This window comes from Falco punctatus, assembly GCF_963210335.1.
Source record: "Falco punctatus genome assembly, chromosome: 15".
Taxonomy (NCBI): Eukaryota; Metazoa; Chordata; class Aves; order Falconiformes; family Falconidae; genus Falco; species Falco punctatus.
Window position 1 is genome coordinate 19,215,257 of NC_137595.1, and position 19,065 is coordinate 19,234,321.

The 19,065-nt window shown below is 47.8% G+C and overlaps 1 protein-coding gene across 6 annotated transcripts in view; it reads right to left on the bottom strand.

Annotated features, from left to right (window-relative positions):
• LOC308054045 (synaptotagmin-like protein 2) overlaps positions 1-19,065 on the bottom strand; it is an 83,646-nt gene that overhangs the window by 28,382 nt on the left and 36,199 nt on the right. Inside the window, exon 1 of one of the 6 annotated variants that reach the window (XM_080366201.1) lies at positions 9,689-9,901. The exons of 2 other annotated variants lie outside the window; for them this stretch is intronic. The gene's annotated coding sequence lies outside the window, so the exon portion shown is untranslated. Of the gene's footprint in view, positions 1-436; positions 9,136-9,688; positions 9,902-19,065 lie in introns of those variants that run through there. 3 more of the 6 variants (XM_080366204.1, XM_080366202.1, XM_080366200.1) reach the window with 3 other exon arrangements.

The window sequence follows — 19,065 nt, forward strand, 5'->3', positions numbered from 1 at the left end:
GGAGGAGCACGCTGGATGCCCAAAGGACTTTCTTCCCTCTAACAGCTTTTCTGGGGAAGACAACATGAGATTGACTCGCACACCCACCCGTGTTGACAAACGCTGGGTGTGGAGGGGGTGTGGAGACAGGCAGAAGCATGACCTATCATGTGGCATAACTGGCTGCATCTTCTACTGTGATAGCTTTCAATTTCTTGCAGCTGCCTCCCCAAGCAGCAGCAAATGCTCCAGTCACCAGAGCAGATCTGCGATGGCACGTCATGCCGCTGAGCAGCTTGTCAAACCCGGAGCCCGAGAAACATGGGTGGAGAAACAAGGCCTGTTCCGTTAAAACATCATACCGGGATGTATACATCTTATCTCCCAACAGATTTTCAGTGTCCAGTTTAGAACTACAGGAAAGGCTACGGCTAGGCTGAAGGTCCCTGTAATGCACCAGTTTATCTTCAGCAAGGGCTAACGGCATATGGCTAGGGAGGGTACAGCGAGCCATCCTGCGCTCCAGCTCCCGCAAGGTACAGGGCAGGGACTCTCCGAAACAGGAGCAACATCTCTGCATTTCACAGAATTTTCTAATTACTTTCTGAATTCACATGAATTTTAAGCATTTGCAATATCCTCAAAGCCCCGCAGCCCCACAGGCTCACTACGCTTGAAGTGCACAAGTATCTGCCGATGTTTTGTTTTGACCCACCGCTTCCTTGCTTCATTCGATATCCCCAAGCATTTTATTAGAAAACCCAGTAAGGATTATTCTGCATTCACCTGCTCCATGCAGCTCACTTCACTGACCTGTGTCACAGCCAGGATTTCTCTTCCAGAGAAAGGAAGTTTGTTGTTTGCTCATTCCGGGCATCACTCAGGGAGTTTTGATCATTCCTCACACCCTCCTCTGCCCCCCATCTAACCTACTACAGAACTGTTTAGCAGTGTTTAGGTGCAAAAAGGCTTTTTCCAACAGCTGCAGCCCCTGGTATCTTCACCTGCGAGACTGGTTTTACAGTGCCCAGAGAGGTGGTGTAAGCCATGCCCGCCTGCAGCTCTGCAGCCAGGAGGAATCCAGACAATGCCAGCCTTTGCATGGGGCACCGCTGACAGCTCTGCCAGCAGAAAAGCTAAGAAGGATACTAATAAAAGGAATAAATCTTCCCTTTGTCAGCTGCTTGGAATGTGCAAAGAGTGCAAAGAGCACTGTGACTCGGGAAGAACAGCAGTCCCACACGCTTTGGAGCTGACAGCCCAGGAAAGGCCAGGTGCTAAGCACTGATGCGGGGAGACTCCCGTTTATGCCAGCTGAGACATAGAAATCTGTGACCTGTCCCAAACCGCCCCTTTCTCCCTTCAGCAAAGCATCAAGTGGCGGTGTGACATGCATTCCCCTAGCACCAACCCAATACCCAACCCCTAAAAGTGAAGGGGTAAACAAACACCAACCTTTCTTCAGCAGAGCGCATCATCCTCTTGCAGGGAGCATCCCCGCACTGAGGCACAGCGAGTGACCGCCTGCAGCCTGGACCATGCTCATTTCCTTGTTCCTTGGCGCTTTGCTGTGCGTCCTCACACATGTGACCAAACCCAACCGAATTACCTGTGCTGTTGGTCCTGCCTCCTCTCAGAGCCTGCTGGCCGCAGAGGTCACGGGCATGCAGCTGCGCCCTCAAGGAAAAGCTCGAGAAGGTGTAGTTCTCGAGCACTTTCCAAAATAAATAGACTAATCCCATGTAGAGTTTCTGCAGCTGTAAGAGCTATTTATGAAATAAGGTACATTACAGACCTCTCGCCTGAATTAATATAGCCTCTCTCTTCAAGGTTTTCCTTTTTATTACAGTGCAGAAGGGTGCTGTTCAAGGAGTAGTTTGGGTTTTTTAAGTAACTCTCTTTCAAATAGTTTTATCAGGCAACATTTAAATGCTTGCTTAGCCTAGTAGGCATGAAACATAGCCCCTTTTGGAAAGGCAGATGGCTGAAGGTGCTGTCACCGTCTTTAATCTGCATTTTCATTTTATTTCTGGGAGGTTTAACTGAGCTCCAGCTCAAAACAGAACTATCTTAATGCTCTTCGTAACTAACCTGAGCACAAACTGCTCAGATGTGCAGCACCAGCTCAGTGCTCTTGCTGTCACCTGCCCACAGACACAAATTACCTATAGACCATTAGCAGGACGCTCCAGTCTCAGTTCTGATTTCTCAGTGCACACCGTTCCTTCCCAATGCTGCACATCTTCCTCAGCACTGGGATGTGCACAAATTAATAATATACACCACGGGCCAAGCAGATTTCATTGAGCAGAAGCTGCATTGTGTGCAAAGGAAGAGGATGAATTTAGGAACTGTAACCTGCCAATTTGGTAGTCAGGACCCAAAAATGGTGACAGTATTTAACACCCCAATTTCATCACCTAGGTCACCACAGAACCATCCAAACCCACCTCACCCTTTGAGACCTGGAGCTGCACACAGGTCCATGTAATAAAGATGTAAGAACATTCCCATCCAAAACATAACAGAACCCAGAATAGATAATACTGACCTCACAAGACTATTCATAGCCAGATGAAAATAGCAGCAAGCTGGAGAGGCTGCTTGCCTCTGTCCATACCTCTTTATCACATATTCCATCACAATGTAAGGAAATAACCTCCTTTTGCTTTACAATGTGTGGACACTTCCCAGTACCCTTCATAGTTGAGACAGCTCTTGTAGGGCAGGTCAAAACCAAGAGTAACATTGTATTAAGAATGATGGATGTGGTCCTGGCACCCACAGTCACACTGCAGTCCTCAATACACGCTAACAATACCAGAAAGACTCAGCGCCCAAACTGCCGTATCTGTACAGAGTCCATGGTCAGCTTTGTGCTGTGTCTCCTGCTGGAGGATCCAGCCCCACTCATCCTCCCAACTGATCCCTTCTGCTGTCAGTACCATGACCTATGCAGAGGTATTGCCATCACTATTTTTACAGGCAAAACACTGACAGCTGTTATAATGCTCACAGGCTAGTACTATGACATTTGATTGATGACCTTCACCAGCAGAGAAGACATAAAAAGCAAACTATAGGATGGTCTTTCTGAAAACCATCATAAAACTTCCTGTGCCTGGGAGCTGGACTGTGTCTCTCTGCCCCGAGTCTGGTGCTGCGGCTGCAGCCAGAAGGGGTGTGGAGCAGCCCCAGTGCCTCCCAGTGCTACCCAGCACAGGAGCCTGCAGCTGGCTGCAGCCTGCACCAGCCACGGCCGCCGCCAGCAATGGCAGTCCTGGGCTGGGAAGTGGCGAGCCTGTGGGGCTGCGGCAGCAGAAGGGAGCCAGATGTGTGAGTCTCACTTAGACCTGTGGCAGCCTGACTGGTTTAAGTGCTCCCTTTTAGACACAGACAAGCCCTCGAGGTGCAATAATACGGATAGGAACGGTATTGCACCATTTCCTCATAATTTGCAATATGCCACTTATGGCTATGAACTGTCTAGTCCTTCACAGACCAAGAGCAGCTGTGAGCTATGAGAACAGAGAATATATTTAATGTAATTGTTTTCTGAAAAGCTATTCCACTAAAAATTCTGTGGCTGCACTGTCTGCAATGACATTTTGTCTGACTTGTCCCAGTAAAGAGGTCTACTGTTCCTACCCAAAAAACTCCCAAGTCATGCAGAAATGGCCTTCGGATGAGAGACAGCTGATAAGATAAAGAGTAATTTCAAACGAAGCAGGTAGTTGCGGTCTCCCAGAGCAGTCCATGTACAAATGCATCTGTTACCATCACACAGGGAATGTCAAGGCCAAATTCTGGCAGTGCCAGGCTGGTTTGGTCTCACCTACCTCCAAATGTCAACATTACTCAAACTCAATTAATCCCAGATGTTATACAGATTTTTTTCTATTTGGTGGGGGCTGTACGTGACACAATGTGCCATTCCCTCCTCAGACACGATGAAGAGCAGCTGGTGCTGAGGCCAGCTTCAGCAGGCCCCAAGAGGCAGGCTGGAAGACACCAGCTCTGACCCTAGCCATGGCTCTTCACTCCCATGTGCATGCCAGAACAAAAAACACTGCTCAGCTCACTGTCAGCACAGCCTTGGGTGGTTTCTCTCCATTTCACTCATTGTCTCACATTACACTTTCCAATAACGTCCCCACAATCTCAGCTGTTTTATTAAAATCTTTTTCCTCCTCCTCCCCCTGGGCAGCTTTAGTGAAGGACATCCATTGATCAAGAATAGCCCTGAGATGTTCTTACAAGCATAAGAGTTGCTGGAGTTTATCAGAGCAGGAAGGTCTCTAGCCCAGCCCCTTGAGAGCAGCTGGCAGCAGGTATTTTAGAACAACAATACAATGCTAAGCCAAAAAACCAAGTAAACTCCCCTATTCAGTGCATGTGGGGAATGCACAATTGAAGAAATGCTCCACTGGCCACATTAGAAGCTGGTGAACTCTGCTTATTTGCACTCAGTCTCAGAAATACCACTGCTTCCGAAGAAGGTATGAGACCCACAGTATTACAGAAGGTTTTGTTAAGGCTTCAGTTTCCATTTCTACCTAATACAATGCAACCGTCACACGAGTAATTATCTACACTGAACTCTACGCATCTCCTTCTAGCAAGGAACTGCATGGGTGGAATTTGTATTACATACAATTTACTTCCTTTTATCCATTTTTAATTAAATAAGCCATCCTACAGTTACCACCTAGGGTAAACAAAAGACTGAGCTTCTCAGTCCTAACCATTATTTTCTAGAGCCAGCACTGCAAAAAAAAAAATAAAGCCCATCAGAGGAGAAGTGTGACTCAGACTCCTCAAGGTCGATAAGGCCTTTTACTGGTAATAAACTGATAATCTAATGCTTTAGCTTAAATATTTGAGACTTCTGTTTATTTCATAGGTGGGGAACTATTTGCAGATCTTGCAGGATGTAGTTCATTGTAATTCTGCAGATTGCCAGAACACAAATAAACAAGCACAGCTGCCTGGGACACGGAGAAATCTTCTAATATCCCACTGAACAAGGATGGCCGTGTCCCAGCTGCAAGAGAATGCCAGTATTTCAGAGGCCTGGCTATGCCGTCACCCTGCCAGCCCCACTCTGCCTCCGGCCAGCCCAGCACAGGCAGGGGGTTTGGCGGCAGCGCGAGGGAAGCGCTCCCACACCACCACTAAATGCATTTGGTTTTGGGGCGGGGGGCAGAGGCCTGTGCTGAGGTTTGTGCTAAATCTGCACTTCCACCCTTAAGATAATGGAGTTTTAAAAGAATCTGCAATTCCCCATTTATTAGTTTGTAACAAACCTTCACTCCCGCCCCCCCCCCCCAGCTTAGCTGTGAGCCAGTTTAGAGCTCCTCATGCAAGTTGTGCTGCATTTCTGCTGCACTGACATTTCCACCCCAGAAATATCCTGGTGTCTAGGCTTCCCTCTCAGCCAAGGGAGAAAAGAGATGTATCAGCTTTAAAGAGCCCAGCTGTGCTGCTAGCAGTGTTTTTAGATGTCACATGGTATGAAGGTTACTCCTAAAAGCATCTTCTCAGCTGTTATACTCGAAAAGGTAACAACTAACAAACGTATGGTAGCTAAAAGTGAGATAAATCAGCAGCTTAAAGCTAGACCACTGCAGGTGAAGGTTATATATTTAGAATAATCATCTCCCTGTCCCCATTTGTAACTCATTCAATCCTCAGAACCCAGGTATCTTCAATATGAAAAAGGGAGACAGAAGGTAAGTTTTGCTGAGTTCAACCAAAGAAACTGCAAGACTGGAAGGTGAAGAAAAAAGCAACCACCTATGAGAATTTCTAGCTTTTATTTTTCACCCTGAAAAAATATTTACTGACCTCAACCTTGCTTCCTTCCAACCATAATTTCTCCATGTTTGCCTCCAGTGGTGACATGTCATAAATTGCTTTCCTGACCCTGCTTGTTATGCCCCAGTAATACTGAACTTGCAACACCTGCTGAGCCATCTGGAGCTGGCTAGGAGCCCTCGGAATCAGAGGCCATTTTGTTGGAAAAAAAACCCCAACAACCGCTGGTTTTGTAACACAGTGGGAGCTCAGAAGTCCAAAATACAGGGGGCCCAATTCCTTTGTACTCCTCTGCCTGCTGAGCTTGATGGCACAAGGCAGAGTACAGTGCTAAAACCCACGGGAAACCAGTGCTGTTTGTTGAGGAAACAAACCAAGGAATCTTTTGCATACTGAGGGATCCTTCCTTCTGGTCAACTATTATTTTTAAGCCTCAGCCCCACCTGGATGATTCTGAAATAGCTCAAAAATGGAATGAAGGTAACTGCAAAACAGCAGGGTGCATCTCGTAATTGCTTCAAATGAGGTATATTTGGAAGGTATAATTCCCTCCAGCATCTGGGAAAAGGAAAGTCTTGGAAACAACATTCTAAGATGTATCCTGATCTGCAGTTTCCAGCTTGCGATGCCAAAACACAGAGGGGCTACATCCACAGTCTGGGGTCAGCCCTGACATTATGAAAGGGGAGAACAATGAAGCTCAAGTCCATACCTGATTTGGGATCCCTACCTTCTCTTCTAATTTCCAAGCATGTGCTGAGGCCTGGATTGGTCTGTGCTGCGCCTGGTTTGAGTACAGAAATGCATTATGCTACAATTTTAAATAAAACTGTTTTGTCACTCCGAGATACAGTACAAGTAAACTCCAGGGACAGTAATCCCATTACTGAAGCTGTGACTTCACCTTCTGTCACAGATCTTGTTCCATGAGAAAACAAATTCATACATGGAAGTATTTTTTAATAAGCTGGCCACTTTCCTTCCAAGAGTAATGCAACTCTCCAATGCAAACACAGGCTCGGTCATTAATTCGCTTACTGGAACCATGTATGTGCTGTAGGAGCTGGATGACTTGAGTAGGACAGGAGGTATCTCTGGCAGCACTTGTTACCTACAATAAGAAAAAAAAAAAGCACCTGCTTCCACTATCTGTCCCCTGCAGCGCTCAGAGTTCAGTGAAAGATCTTGCATTTAAGTCTTCCTAGCTAAGGGTGATGTACAACACCCACAGATGTGAGGAGGCTAATACTACCAGAGATTGGGAATCCAGATTCACAAGGAAATTAATTACTTGACTAAATAAATCAGATGCCATACTAATTTCACCACAAAGGCACAGTTCTCATGTTAGGTTTTCTCTATAGGACAAAGTTACAGTAGGTTAATTAACTACAGGCATGGCTATAAAAAACAGATGTGCTTAACTGGCACAAATCTGCACATGGACAGACTGTCATTTAGTTTAGCTCAAGATATACTTTAGGTAAACTCAAGTGCGAAATCCAAACACAGACTGCACCAATTTAATTAAATGCCTAAAAATAAAATCAGTTTCAGATGATCATCTGGTATCATTTTCTTGCACAGACAAGGTGTTTCTTCCATCTGTGCAGCTCCATGAATACTTAGCAAATCTTGCAGGGAGGTAGGGAAGACAGAGTTTTTGGATAAGACGATCACCCGTACTGCTGAACAATGTAGTTTTATTTCTAGGTGCTCAAACTGATTAAGATTTGGAGCTTTTATATAAACAGTGACAACTATAATTCTGCCCAGGCATGACTATATGACGATACTGTTGTGTAAAACAGACATATACTGCAGAGGGCAAGCTGTCTGCCGGGCAGCGCTGCACACCACTGACTGCTCTGCTTTGCAGCGCTACGTTCAGCCCAGCAACCTGTACGGCTGCAAGAAGGCAACAGCTTGGGCTGAACCTGCTGAAGCAATGCGAGCTTATTCAAAACAGTTGCGGGCAGCACACAACATCCTCCATGGCTGAGCTCCTCTGAACTGCTGTCCCAATCCGCCTGTGCTGTTCCCTCCAAGATGAACTACACCATTAGGTTTAACTTGCAAAAAGTAACTTTATTTGATTAAAGAGTCACTAAATAGGCACTTAGTTGTCTCAGGCTTTGCTGCCTGTTGATACCTCAAGCACAGGTGCCTACTCCTTTCATCTTTGTTGCAAATATTTAGGATTGTTCTTTCTTCCTCCCTACATCTCTGAAGCGTAGATAACAATATTGATTTACATGCAGTCTAAGTTAGCCTGCTATACAATGAATGCTTTGTCCACTTTGTGCCATCCTGTGGCAAGGGCTGCCTTTTTCCCAGTGATGGAGGCCCATTAAAAGGGACACGATTTATGAGTTCAGAAGGAAAAACCCCAAGTTTGCGCTTCAATTACAGAACCGTGCAGGAGAGCAGAAACTTGGGTCCCCATGTGGAGCTTCTCAGATACTCTGCCAAAGGTGGAACAAGAAGGGAGAGAGAGGAGGGGAGGGCGAGAGAGATGGGTTCAGCTCTCATAACAACTGATCCTTGCCTGCTGACACCCTCACAGAAGTTTCACAGCGGCAGGGCTGTAGATCTCCACTGTCCTGGCCATACCCTGAGGTCTGTCCTGGAGGCAGGGATGCAGGAGGCACAGAAGGGTCCGTTACATTGCTGGGGAGGACAACCTCCATTGCAAAATATTTCATTTAAAAATTATTCGCTGCCAAAGAAGCCCAAGAAAGACATAACAAACCAAGTACCAGTGGCCACAGGTTACCATCGCTTATGTAACAGCATCAATCACACCAGAGAGCTGGCTGCAAAGGGAGCAGAAATTAATAAATGCCACTCTTGTTGCCACGTCAACTATTTACAACAATGAAGCATAAATAAGGAAGCAAATAGAACGGGGGGGCAGCTATGGAAATATGGACAAAACAGCAGAAGTCACAGGGAAGTGACACTTCAGGCTCCAGGTTTCTAAAAGTAGCTTAGAATATGAAGTGTGGAAGGAAGAACACAAAGTAAGCTATAAAGCATCAGAAGCGCCCTTTATTTAGTAGGAGTTTCTCTGTTTCTCAAAAGTTTTTCCTGTCAGATTTTCTCAACAACACAGCTGCACCTTGGCCCTGACACCTCTCCTCCGAAAACCAGCAGCCACCTCGCAAACCCATTGTAAACAGAGGCCACAAAACCTTCCCACGACTAACTGCAGCGGGCCCCGATAACACAACTCACCAGCGCAAGACAAAACACCTTTATTTCGGTAACGGCACACAGGGGCCCAGGAGCGCGACGCCCCCGCTGAGGCAGTGCTGGAGCCCGGCGGGGCACAGGCCCTGGGGCAGCACAGGCCGGGCACCCCCTGCTCCCCGCGGGCCGAGGCCGGGGGCGCCGTGCGAGGTGCCTGCCCCACACGGAGGGCCGGGCACGCTGCGGCCATAGCCATGCTCCCCGCCCGCACCGAGCATCGAGGCAGCGAGGCCGGCCCGTGCCACCTGGCGCTGCCCCCGCTGCCGCGGCCTCAGACCCCACCGGAGGGGCAGCCCAGCAGCAGCCCCGGCAACCAGGGGCACTCGGGGCACAGCGGCCGCTCCCTGGGGGCACAGCCCCGCGGCTCCCCCCGCCGGCCGCCGCGGCGGGAGGTAGCGGTACCTCAGCCGCGCTCGGAGCGCTGCCGCTCCTCCCGCCCTGCGCAGCCAGAGAGGTCCGGCCGGTGCAGCCGGCGGGCACCGGTACGCCCCGTCCCGCCGCCGACCCCGGGGCACGCCGAGCTCCCGCACACAGCCCCGAGGCGCCCGCTCCCGCCGCCCGTGCCTGTGCCGGGCCCGCACGGGGCTGCACCCCGGCCCCCAGCACACGCGGCGCCCCACGCAGCCCCGGCGCCCCTTACCTGCCCTCGGCGGCGCGGGGCGGGGGGCCATGCCCGGGGGCGGGGCCAGCTCCGCGGGGGCGGGGCCGCGGCAGGGCGGGGCGGGGCCGTGCCCACCCCGGGCGGCGGCAGCACGGAAAACCCGGTCCGGAATCAGGAGCGGCGAGCGCGGGAGTCGGGGCGGGCGGGGCCGGCCGGTTAGCGGGGGCTGGGGGCAGGCGCGACGGGGCAGGCCGGGGGCCCTTTCCATTTCCCTGATGTTATATTTCGGTTTGTAAAGTCGAGGGAACTAGTGCCACCCTCGGCGCAGCCAGGACCGGACCAGCCCCAGAAAGGGGAGGTGTAAGGCGTTACAGCAGGTGTAAGCTGTTAGGAGAGCAGGTGTAGGCAGCAGCGCTGCCCGCCCTGGCCCCAGCTGTGGGGCAGCCCCATAGCTGCAGCACGCAGAGCAGCGCGGTGGCACCGCCGGTGGCTCCCGCCGGCTCCTCTTGGGATGGCAGGGTCACCGGCTGCTGGAACAAAACCTGTCCCTCTGCCCCCGGTCCGCGCCTGCGGGGTAACGGGGAGGGGTGCTGGGGCTGTCCAGTCTCCACCTGGCGTAGTTAACAACGAGCGAACACCCCAAGCCCCCGTTCAAATCTGAGCCAGCAAAAATTAAGCTGTGAGTTAGGATTTGAAGGTACATTCCCACCAATTCCAGTTTGCTGGGATTCCGACATCCCTGCTGTATTCCTTTTCAAGGCAGTCTAGAGCCGCGATGCCCCTCAGGCAGATACCAGGGCTCAAGGCACAGCCACCAAGGAGGGAGGCAGAAGGTACAGACACAGATCTTCGGTAGGGAGGAGAAATCGGGAGGCTCCAGGAGACCTGGGCAATGCCTTTACCTTGCTTGTTGGGGTTGGGATGGTCTACAATGCGCCGGTGCCACGTTAGGAGAACAAGCAGTGCGGCCACAAGAGAATTTAGCACCCAGGTGAGACAATGGCACCAAGAGCAGGGTGCAGCTACTTGCAGGATGCGCTGTCCTGACCGGCTGCAGACATGCAACTCCCACAGTTTTCATCTTCTACAACAGATAAGGCTAAAGCAAGACTAGTCACGCTCTCCCACAGGCACTCAGTTTCTAAGAGTTTGCCTGCTACACACAAACTCTTTTCCATGTCTGTCCCTGCTTTAAAACCAGGGAGATGCAGGATGCCAGGTGACACACCTCGCCCCCAGTCCAGGTTGTCCCCAGCAGCACAACAGCCCCGTTCACAGGTCCTGGCCCTGAGACAAAACCTGCTGGTCTGCCCAACGACATGCGGCTCCTGGGTGATCCTCAAGTGCCTCTGCAATGGGATTATGGTACTTTTTTGAAAAGAAGGACGTTAAAAGTTCAGGACATGGGAATATTTGCACTGGAGTATTTGCTTTGCTGCTGTAAGTGCTGGTTTCCAGCTGCAGCAAACCAGAATTGCTCTGATGATCTCAGCTGAGATAAGTTTAGTGCCAGCTGTGCATTTCCTCCAGCTCTGGTACACTGAGAACGGAGGGAACGGAGACAGCGCTGCCGATCGCCTTCAGCTCCTCCGCTGACTCTTTTCAATGGTGCCTCTGAGCTATAAAACGGAGCGCTGGCTTTGAAGGCAAATAACCCGTCTTACTCCTGACCCTACCATCAACTTTACGTTGTGCCATAGAAATTACTTAACTTTTCTATATCTCAGCTCCAGTCAATAGCAATAACACTAAAGCCTTCCGAGATCAGTAAGAGCACCGTGTTATTACTGTAACTTGGCTCGGATGCTCAGAATCCATCTTGGGGTTTCAGCATCAAATTAATCAGTGCACACTGGATTCTGCAACTGCAGCAAGAATTCTGATATAATGATTCAATAGGTACAATATTGCTTGGATTTACAGCCTGTGCTTTCACATCTTAATCTCGGTACCTTAAACCCAGGCCATTATAGCCTATGCCTAATAACGAGTGTAAAATAACCACCCTACAGCATGCAGCAAACTTCAGAAGTGACAGACATACAAAGTGTCCAAACATCACTATGAGTCTGAATTTCTGGGTGCTGAAGAATCACTGCTTCTGCATCAGGTGCAGGAAGGAACAACAGCTTAATTAAGGTTTTATTTCTGGCCAGTCCTGTTCAGTGATAGAGAAAAATGTGACTTGGAAGTAAATACAGTCATACGGGGACAATTTTACAAAAGCCTTTAAAATCAGCAAAGAAATGCATTTCATTACTGCAGCCAGCTACTCCTATGCTTTTCTCAACTTTCAGTCTTTTAATGGCTTCATGAGAACAACTGGCAGAAGCCACGTAAAACACTGAAATAGTAGGCAAAGGTGGGAAAAAAATTGGATATACTTGCTGATCTCTATTTAAGCTTTTATGGTCTGTATCCTAAAATGAACTGCTGATTCAAGTCTAAGGTTTGGGCTATTAAGCTTAAAATACTGGGAAGTGTTTTGAGTCTGGCAGATGCTGATCGCTGCCTGCCCTTACAAGTCACTGAGCATCTCTTGCCATCAGCTGGCACTTTGCTAATGGCCCACGTGCAGGCCTGATGATGTGCATTAAGGATGCTACTGCCCAAGTACATAAACCTCCGTGCCTGGGAAAGGAGACCAGACATCCTTGAGCTGGACCAGTGTTTCTGGCTCTGTGAGTAAGGTCAAGGATTCCACATTGCCCTGGAGTGGCCAGCCCAGACAGGAAAGCAGGGAGGAGTGACTTGGAGCTGCTTAAGCCCTCAGTAGATTTTAAAACAGCCTTGGGCTTGCCCCAAGACACCAGTGCTTCTGCAATAACCCTTAGGCTTTACTGCTCTGCCAGGGACCTGTCTCTGGGGGCATTTCCTCCCCTTGCACCATGGTTGAAGTGACAAAGTGTATTGGGTCTGGCTGGGATGGAGTTAATTTTCCCCCTGGCAGCCCTCACAGCCTGTGCATTGGTAGCTACAGAGGTGTTGACAACACAGCAGTGTTTTGGCTGCTGCTGAGCGGTGCTCCACAGCATCAAGGCATCTCTCCAGCCTTCCCCCCTCACCCCTGGGCTGGGGTGGGCGAGATCTCAGGAGGGGACACAGCCAGGACAGTTGACCCACGGTGACCAAAGGGATATTCCATACCATATGATGTCTGCTCAGCAGTAAAAGCTAAGAGAAAGGAGGAGGCAGGGAAGGCGGGGAGCATTCATTATTACATTTGTTTTCCAGAGCCACCAGTACACGTACTGAAGCCCTGCTTCCCGGGAAGTGGCCAAACATCACCTGCTGATGGGAAGTAGCGAATTAAATCTTTTGTTTTCCTTTGCTTCCACACGTGGCCCTTGCTTTTGCTTTGTTAAACTGCCTCTGTCTTGACTCATGAGATTTTTTCCACCTTATATTCTCTCTCCCCCCACCCCACCCCACTGCATCCTGCTGAGGAAGAGGAGTGAAAGAGCGGCTTGGTGGGCACCTGGTCTCCAGCCAAGCTCAACCCACCACAGTTTTTTCATTCATATTTGTTTGTTCATTCATATTCCAGTAATGCAGAAAATTCCCTCAAAACCTACAGACCTTTTCAGAGTACCATCAGTGACTCCTCCTTAGATCAGGTGCGCCTTTAGCTCAGATGAACAGCCCTTTTGTTATCTTGCCTACGTTGGGACCTCAATAAGTACAGCCGTAACACAACTCGTTGTTCTCAGCCTTTTTCCTTCCCTGATATCCTTTTTTCTCTTAACTCAAATCCCATTAAGGCTACAGTGTTTTCAGTATTTTTAGCTGTGACTTTCAAAAGGCTGCCAAAAGATAGCTGAAACGTATATAGCAGTGTGATTAATGCTCTTGGCGTTTCTTCACGATTCAGCGCAGTGTTAAAGGAACCTAAATGTGGAAGAATGACAAAATCACCAGCAACTGTTTCACTGGGGGTTTCATTCAAATTTTTGCTGCCCCAGTGGGTCTCCCTCTCTAACTTTCCTCCCCACCTACATAACTGAGTGCTAAAACTACTGGGAGCACCAAGGGAAGAACATGGTGCTTGTAGACGACATTTACTTCCCACTGTCTTGTCACAAAAATATACTGAGAACAAACTGCCTCTCAGTTTTGTTTGCTGGGCGTTAAGATTTTAGTTTACAGCATGCCAGAATAAAGAAACAGATAAAAATCCCCTGTCCATTACTGCAAATGCTCCACTAGCAAGCCATAAACGCAGACTCCAAATGAGAAAAAATCCCAATAAATCTGCATATGAGCAGGATCCTACTCACATCTGCAGAAACTGTGAATCTAGGACTGAACAGATGCAGAATAGCAATCTGTGTCTTTAGACACGTCCCTTGCAAGCCTGCTCTATGTCTTGCTTGGTTAGAGAAGGAAAGTCATCTAACAGCCAAAATCCAGTAAGTAAAATTCAGTGCAGGTCAACTGAAGCTACATGGAGCTCATGCAGTTTAAACCAGCTAAGAAACTGGCCTTGTTTTATTTGGCACTGTGGACCTCAGTTTTTACTGGTAAAAAGCTGAGCTGTTTTAATCAAAAACTGAGGCTGTGTGTCTTTTCCACTGTAAGGTATAAATCTGTATTGGTTGGCAGTGAGAACTATGAAAGATTTTTGATACTAGCTTGCTCAGCACTGCTAGCATTGTAAGATTTTTTTTTTCAATGTAATAACAGTTTTAAAAGAGAAATTGGCTCCTGTTTCAGAGAACTTTCTGAGGCTTACAAATCATGTGGCCCAAGTCATGGGAAAGACGTTACTAACCGCTTACAGCAAAGCCAACAGCTTTCACAGGGCCACATTGATCCTGGCTACCAGTGACAGAGTGGGATGGCAAAGCACACGCAGCCACCCATGGCTCGAGCATCAGCAGGGGCTTGAGTCTGCACCCAGTTACGGGGCCATGGTCCAGACTCCTATCTGTAGTGGGAAGAGCTGGTTCCTAGAGGTGAGGTTTCCCTGGAGAACTGGGGGAACACAGGTACCTGTAGAGATGAATCACTCCATCCTACAGCAGGTGAGGAAGAGCGTGGACCTCCTTCCTGAGATGCCTCATCTTCTTTCACCAACTACAAAAGGAACTGAGACAACATGGCCAGGAGTCCTGCTTTGAAATGAGGAGAGTGGAGTCTGATCCCAAACCAGAATCCTCGGAGACCACCGGTGGGTTTTAAGGCTTACTTCATTCTAGTGGCCAGAAAGCCAAGTACCCATGCAAAACCTGTCTGGCACAGGGAAAATCCTTCTGGAAAACTGACCTACAAGCCTGAAATTTCCAAACATGTGTCAAGACTTGCATTGATCAGTGTTAGTATAGGAAACAAATGAGAGTTTACACGTGCATGAGATAAAACAGTATTGATTGTATACTGATACATACTGCTCTGGTTGCAATACATATATTTGTGGCCATATGTGTTTAGGTTGAGGGCAGCGCTACAACAGAGTGAAACCATCACAGAGAAGGAAATGCTATGCAGCTTCTCTGCCCACCACTGTCGTTCCAGGTTTGCTGTGCTGAACTGAAGGTTCAGGCTAGACATATGGTGCCTATGGCAAAAAGCATCCTGAGCGCGCTGTTCTCTGGCTTCCAAGAGATGCAGTAACCCAGCTTACAGCAGCTGACAACACGCAGCAGAAGGTGACTACTCAAAGAGAGACAATTCGCAAAGGTTTACCATTTTCAGACAGAAAAGTGCTGTTGATAGTTAAATGACCTGATACCCTTCCCGCACACTGTCCAACTCCTGCCCTCTGCATGCTCCCTTCACATCAGCAGGAAACCCTCAGAAATACATGTTCACTGCTAACTGGTTTTAAAAATGCACTATGTTGTAAAAGGAAATAATACACTCTCTCCTGTTGGAAACACATCCTGGCATGCTTTTAAAAGCAAGCAAACAATAATTCTTCTTTCATATTATTGAGTTTACTGCCCTCTTGCAGTCCATAACACATTTTAAAACTGGATTTCTCTTTGGCTCTGACAGGGTGTAAGTAAAGGCTACCCTGTGGTGAGGTACCACACAACGGAAGATAACACAGAGGTGAAGCTGTACGCCAGACACAAAAACAGGAGCAAATGTTTCTCCACTTAATGAGAATGTCTGCAGCTACATTAGCCTGCAAGCAAACAAACTCCAGTGAACAAAAGGACAGAATTACCTACAGTGGCACAACCTTCCCCACAGATGCTGCTTTACCAGCAGCACTGCACAGCCTGTCGCCATGCCTCTGGGGGAAAGCTCAGCCAGGGCAGCATCCCAGAGAGCCAGGCCTTTCCGACCCACGCTCCGACCTGCCAGAGAAGCAGAGGCCGGGTTTGTTCATGGATCTGTCATGTAAAATAGGAAATCTACGCAGAAGTGCTGCTTAGCAGTATGGAACTGTGCTCTGCTCCAGCGCAAGACTCGGCACACAAACATTTCAGGTGCACAAAACTCCTTGTCCCGATCAGCACTGCACATGGTCAGCTCTGGAATTTCTTTTTTTTGACCCCTATAACATGCATATGTAACATAGCCTATTTCAGAATAAATATACTGCAGGCAAAATTCAAAATTTCAGCTATGCCTGTGCATCATCTCCAGTTTGATCTTACACACCACATCCTAAGGACTAACTGCCCCCAAAATGGGCACAGACTTGGGATGTTGTGAAAGCTGGTATGTTCAAGATGGGTTCTTTACCAGTATCCATGCTTTCAGCTAGTCTCTCACTTAGGGCCATTTCTAAGGATTGTACAGGGCTTTGCATCAGACCCTTACTGACATACTCCTTTTGAACTAAAAGTCCATATTTTCTCAGTAGATTTTAAGTACCGTAAGTAAACGCCTGCCTTGAAAGAAGTCCCACTGAACCGCCAGACGTCAGCACAAGAACTCCTACTCAAAGCAACTGGGTTCCAAAACTGCTTATAGCTAGAATTTTAAAGGGCAAAACACATTTGGTATTTAGTGCCTTGATAAGCAGTCAGAACAAAAGGGAGAATTGTTAAGTATAACTTTAAAAAGGAAAAAGGAACATTAGTTTGAAGATGATTTCTCATTACCAGAAATCACGAGAACTTCTTTTTTCGTGTCCCCTTAGGACAGAACAAGTATCCCTTCCTCTCCTCCCTTGCTCCCCTCCACCAGTTCAAGCAAGGCTGAAACGCTCACCTGCCTGCATTCCCATCTCAAAAGGGCACAACGAGGTTTTAAGTCACTAATGTACACAAAGCTTTTGAATTGAAAAAAAAAAAGGTATCAAAAGAGGCCGTTTACTTAATGTGCATGGAATAAACCAGGACTCTGCCAGAATTTTGCATTATTAACATATAAGAAAAAGTTTAAATGCATTGTGCTGGTATTTGCTTCAAGGAAGTATTGCTTTTTCTATATTTGCCTTGAGGGACTACTGCACAAAATGAGTTTGCTTACAGGAACGAGATCACAAAAATAGCATTTTCTAAGGAAACAGGAAAGATTTGCTGATGTTTTTTGGAAGAGCAAATTAAGCTGCTACAACAAGGGATAACACAGTTAAGGCATATAAAACATGTCACGTGGATTTGTGCTCAATCACAATTAAACAAGTCTTTTTAATCGTCAAGATTCAGCCCTTGTGATGAACTCCTACACTATTTATGCTTATCCCTTTGTTCAGTTTGAGTTCTACAAAAGGAAACATTTGCAAAAATGCAAGTAGCCTGTGAATGGCGTTTGAACTGCAGGAGAGACTATATTATTCAAATAAATGTCTTTCTAGAAATTATCAACTATATTACTACTACTATTATTATTGTTAATACAATGTCAAAGTAGAAAAATCAGGAAGAGCCATTGTCTTTAAAGCCTGGCTTTAAAGTCTAAACTGCAAGAAGCTGCTAATAGTTTTTAATCCCTTCTAAAGTCATACAATGACATATTCACTGTAACTGTGTGCTTTGGTAGGGCCATACTTTTTAAAAAATATAATGATTATGTATGTAATTGATCTGCTTTATGGTTTTTGCTCTTTTAGGGTATATTTAGAACAATTTAAAGATTTTTCCATGCAACCAAAAGGATAGAAACAGCCTTTCCTTAAACAAAGAGCAAATATAAACTGACCTTTCATGTCATTGTTCACCACCACCACACCCAGAAGTAGGGATTTAGGGGAAACCACTCATTATTACATGGTTTGTGATAAATTTGACAATCCTGGTGCACCTTAGGTCAACATCTCCCCTATGCGACTTATTATCGTGATGAAACACAGAGGATAAACAGCAGCTTGCTACAGCACGTGTGCTCAGCGCCGTCCTCCTCTCTCCCAGTCCTCAGCCCCACTTCCACAGCCACGTGCATGTGGCTGACTTCAACGCCCCAGCAGTCTCACTGACGCCACCGGACGAAAATCAAGGCTGCAAATGATCATTTGCAAGGTCAGGGTCTTGCTGTCCCAGGAAGGCACTTTAATTACATGTAATTACTAGTAGCAATATACAACCACTCTAATCCATCTGCTACAGGTCAGTTGTCAACCAAAATCACAGTGAACTGAAAGCAACTTTTTCTACAGATGCAAAGATAGTGACCGTGACGGATGCTGAATGGAACAGTCCCAGCTGGACACATGACATTAACCTGCAGAATGAAAAAGGGCAGAATGAAAAGCTAACACTAATTCAATACCAGTGACATCAGTGATGCTGATAGAGAAGTCCCTTAACTGGGTTTTAAGCCATTATTTCTTTCTGGGGGCTGCCTGCTTATAGAATTGGAAGAGTTTCAGCATTTCGTATAGGCTCCAAGAACGTATCACTTTACTTACTGAACATGATAGGAAAGGCCACCCAGTTGGAGTTTTACATCATCTCTGGCACAGAAGCAATACTCAGCGTTTGGGGAGGAAAAGAGCAAAGAGCCCCACTTCTGGTAATTTTACAAAGCAGTTTGATTCTTTGGGGATGTCCATACAAGCCTGAGGCTTTTTGCTTTTTCCCTGTGAGAGCCTGGGAATTACAGGGTAGTTTATAAATCAAAATCGTTGCAGCAAGCCGAGCGCTCTGAAGCTGCACAGGTGAGGAGCAGCCCAGGCAGCGAGCGGAGATGCCTGCTGGAGTGGGGCTGGTGTACAGCACCCTGGGTGCCCACGGGCACAGGGCCTCACGTGTTGGCACCACACGGTGCCCAGGGCTCTGCAGCACCCATCAGCCCGGCTCAGGGGAAGCCAGCCGCGACGTGGGAGCAAGGACATGGCCACGCACAGCAAATGTGCAGGATGCAGCCTAGTTGTAGGCGGCATGAACCAAGCATGCTCCTCCCCAAGGGAGCCGGACTGTGGGGAAGGGCTGGTGTGCAGCGTGCCACTGCTACTGGCCACGGATCAGCGGTTTCTCCACCAACGGGACATGTTTGTACAGCTGCGAAACCCTGCTGCT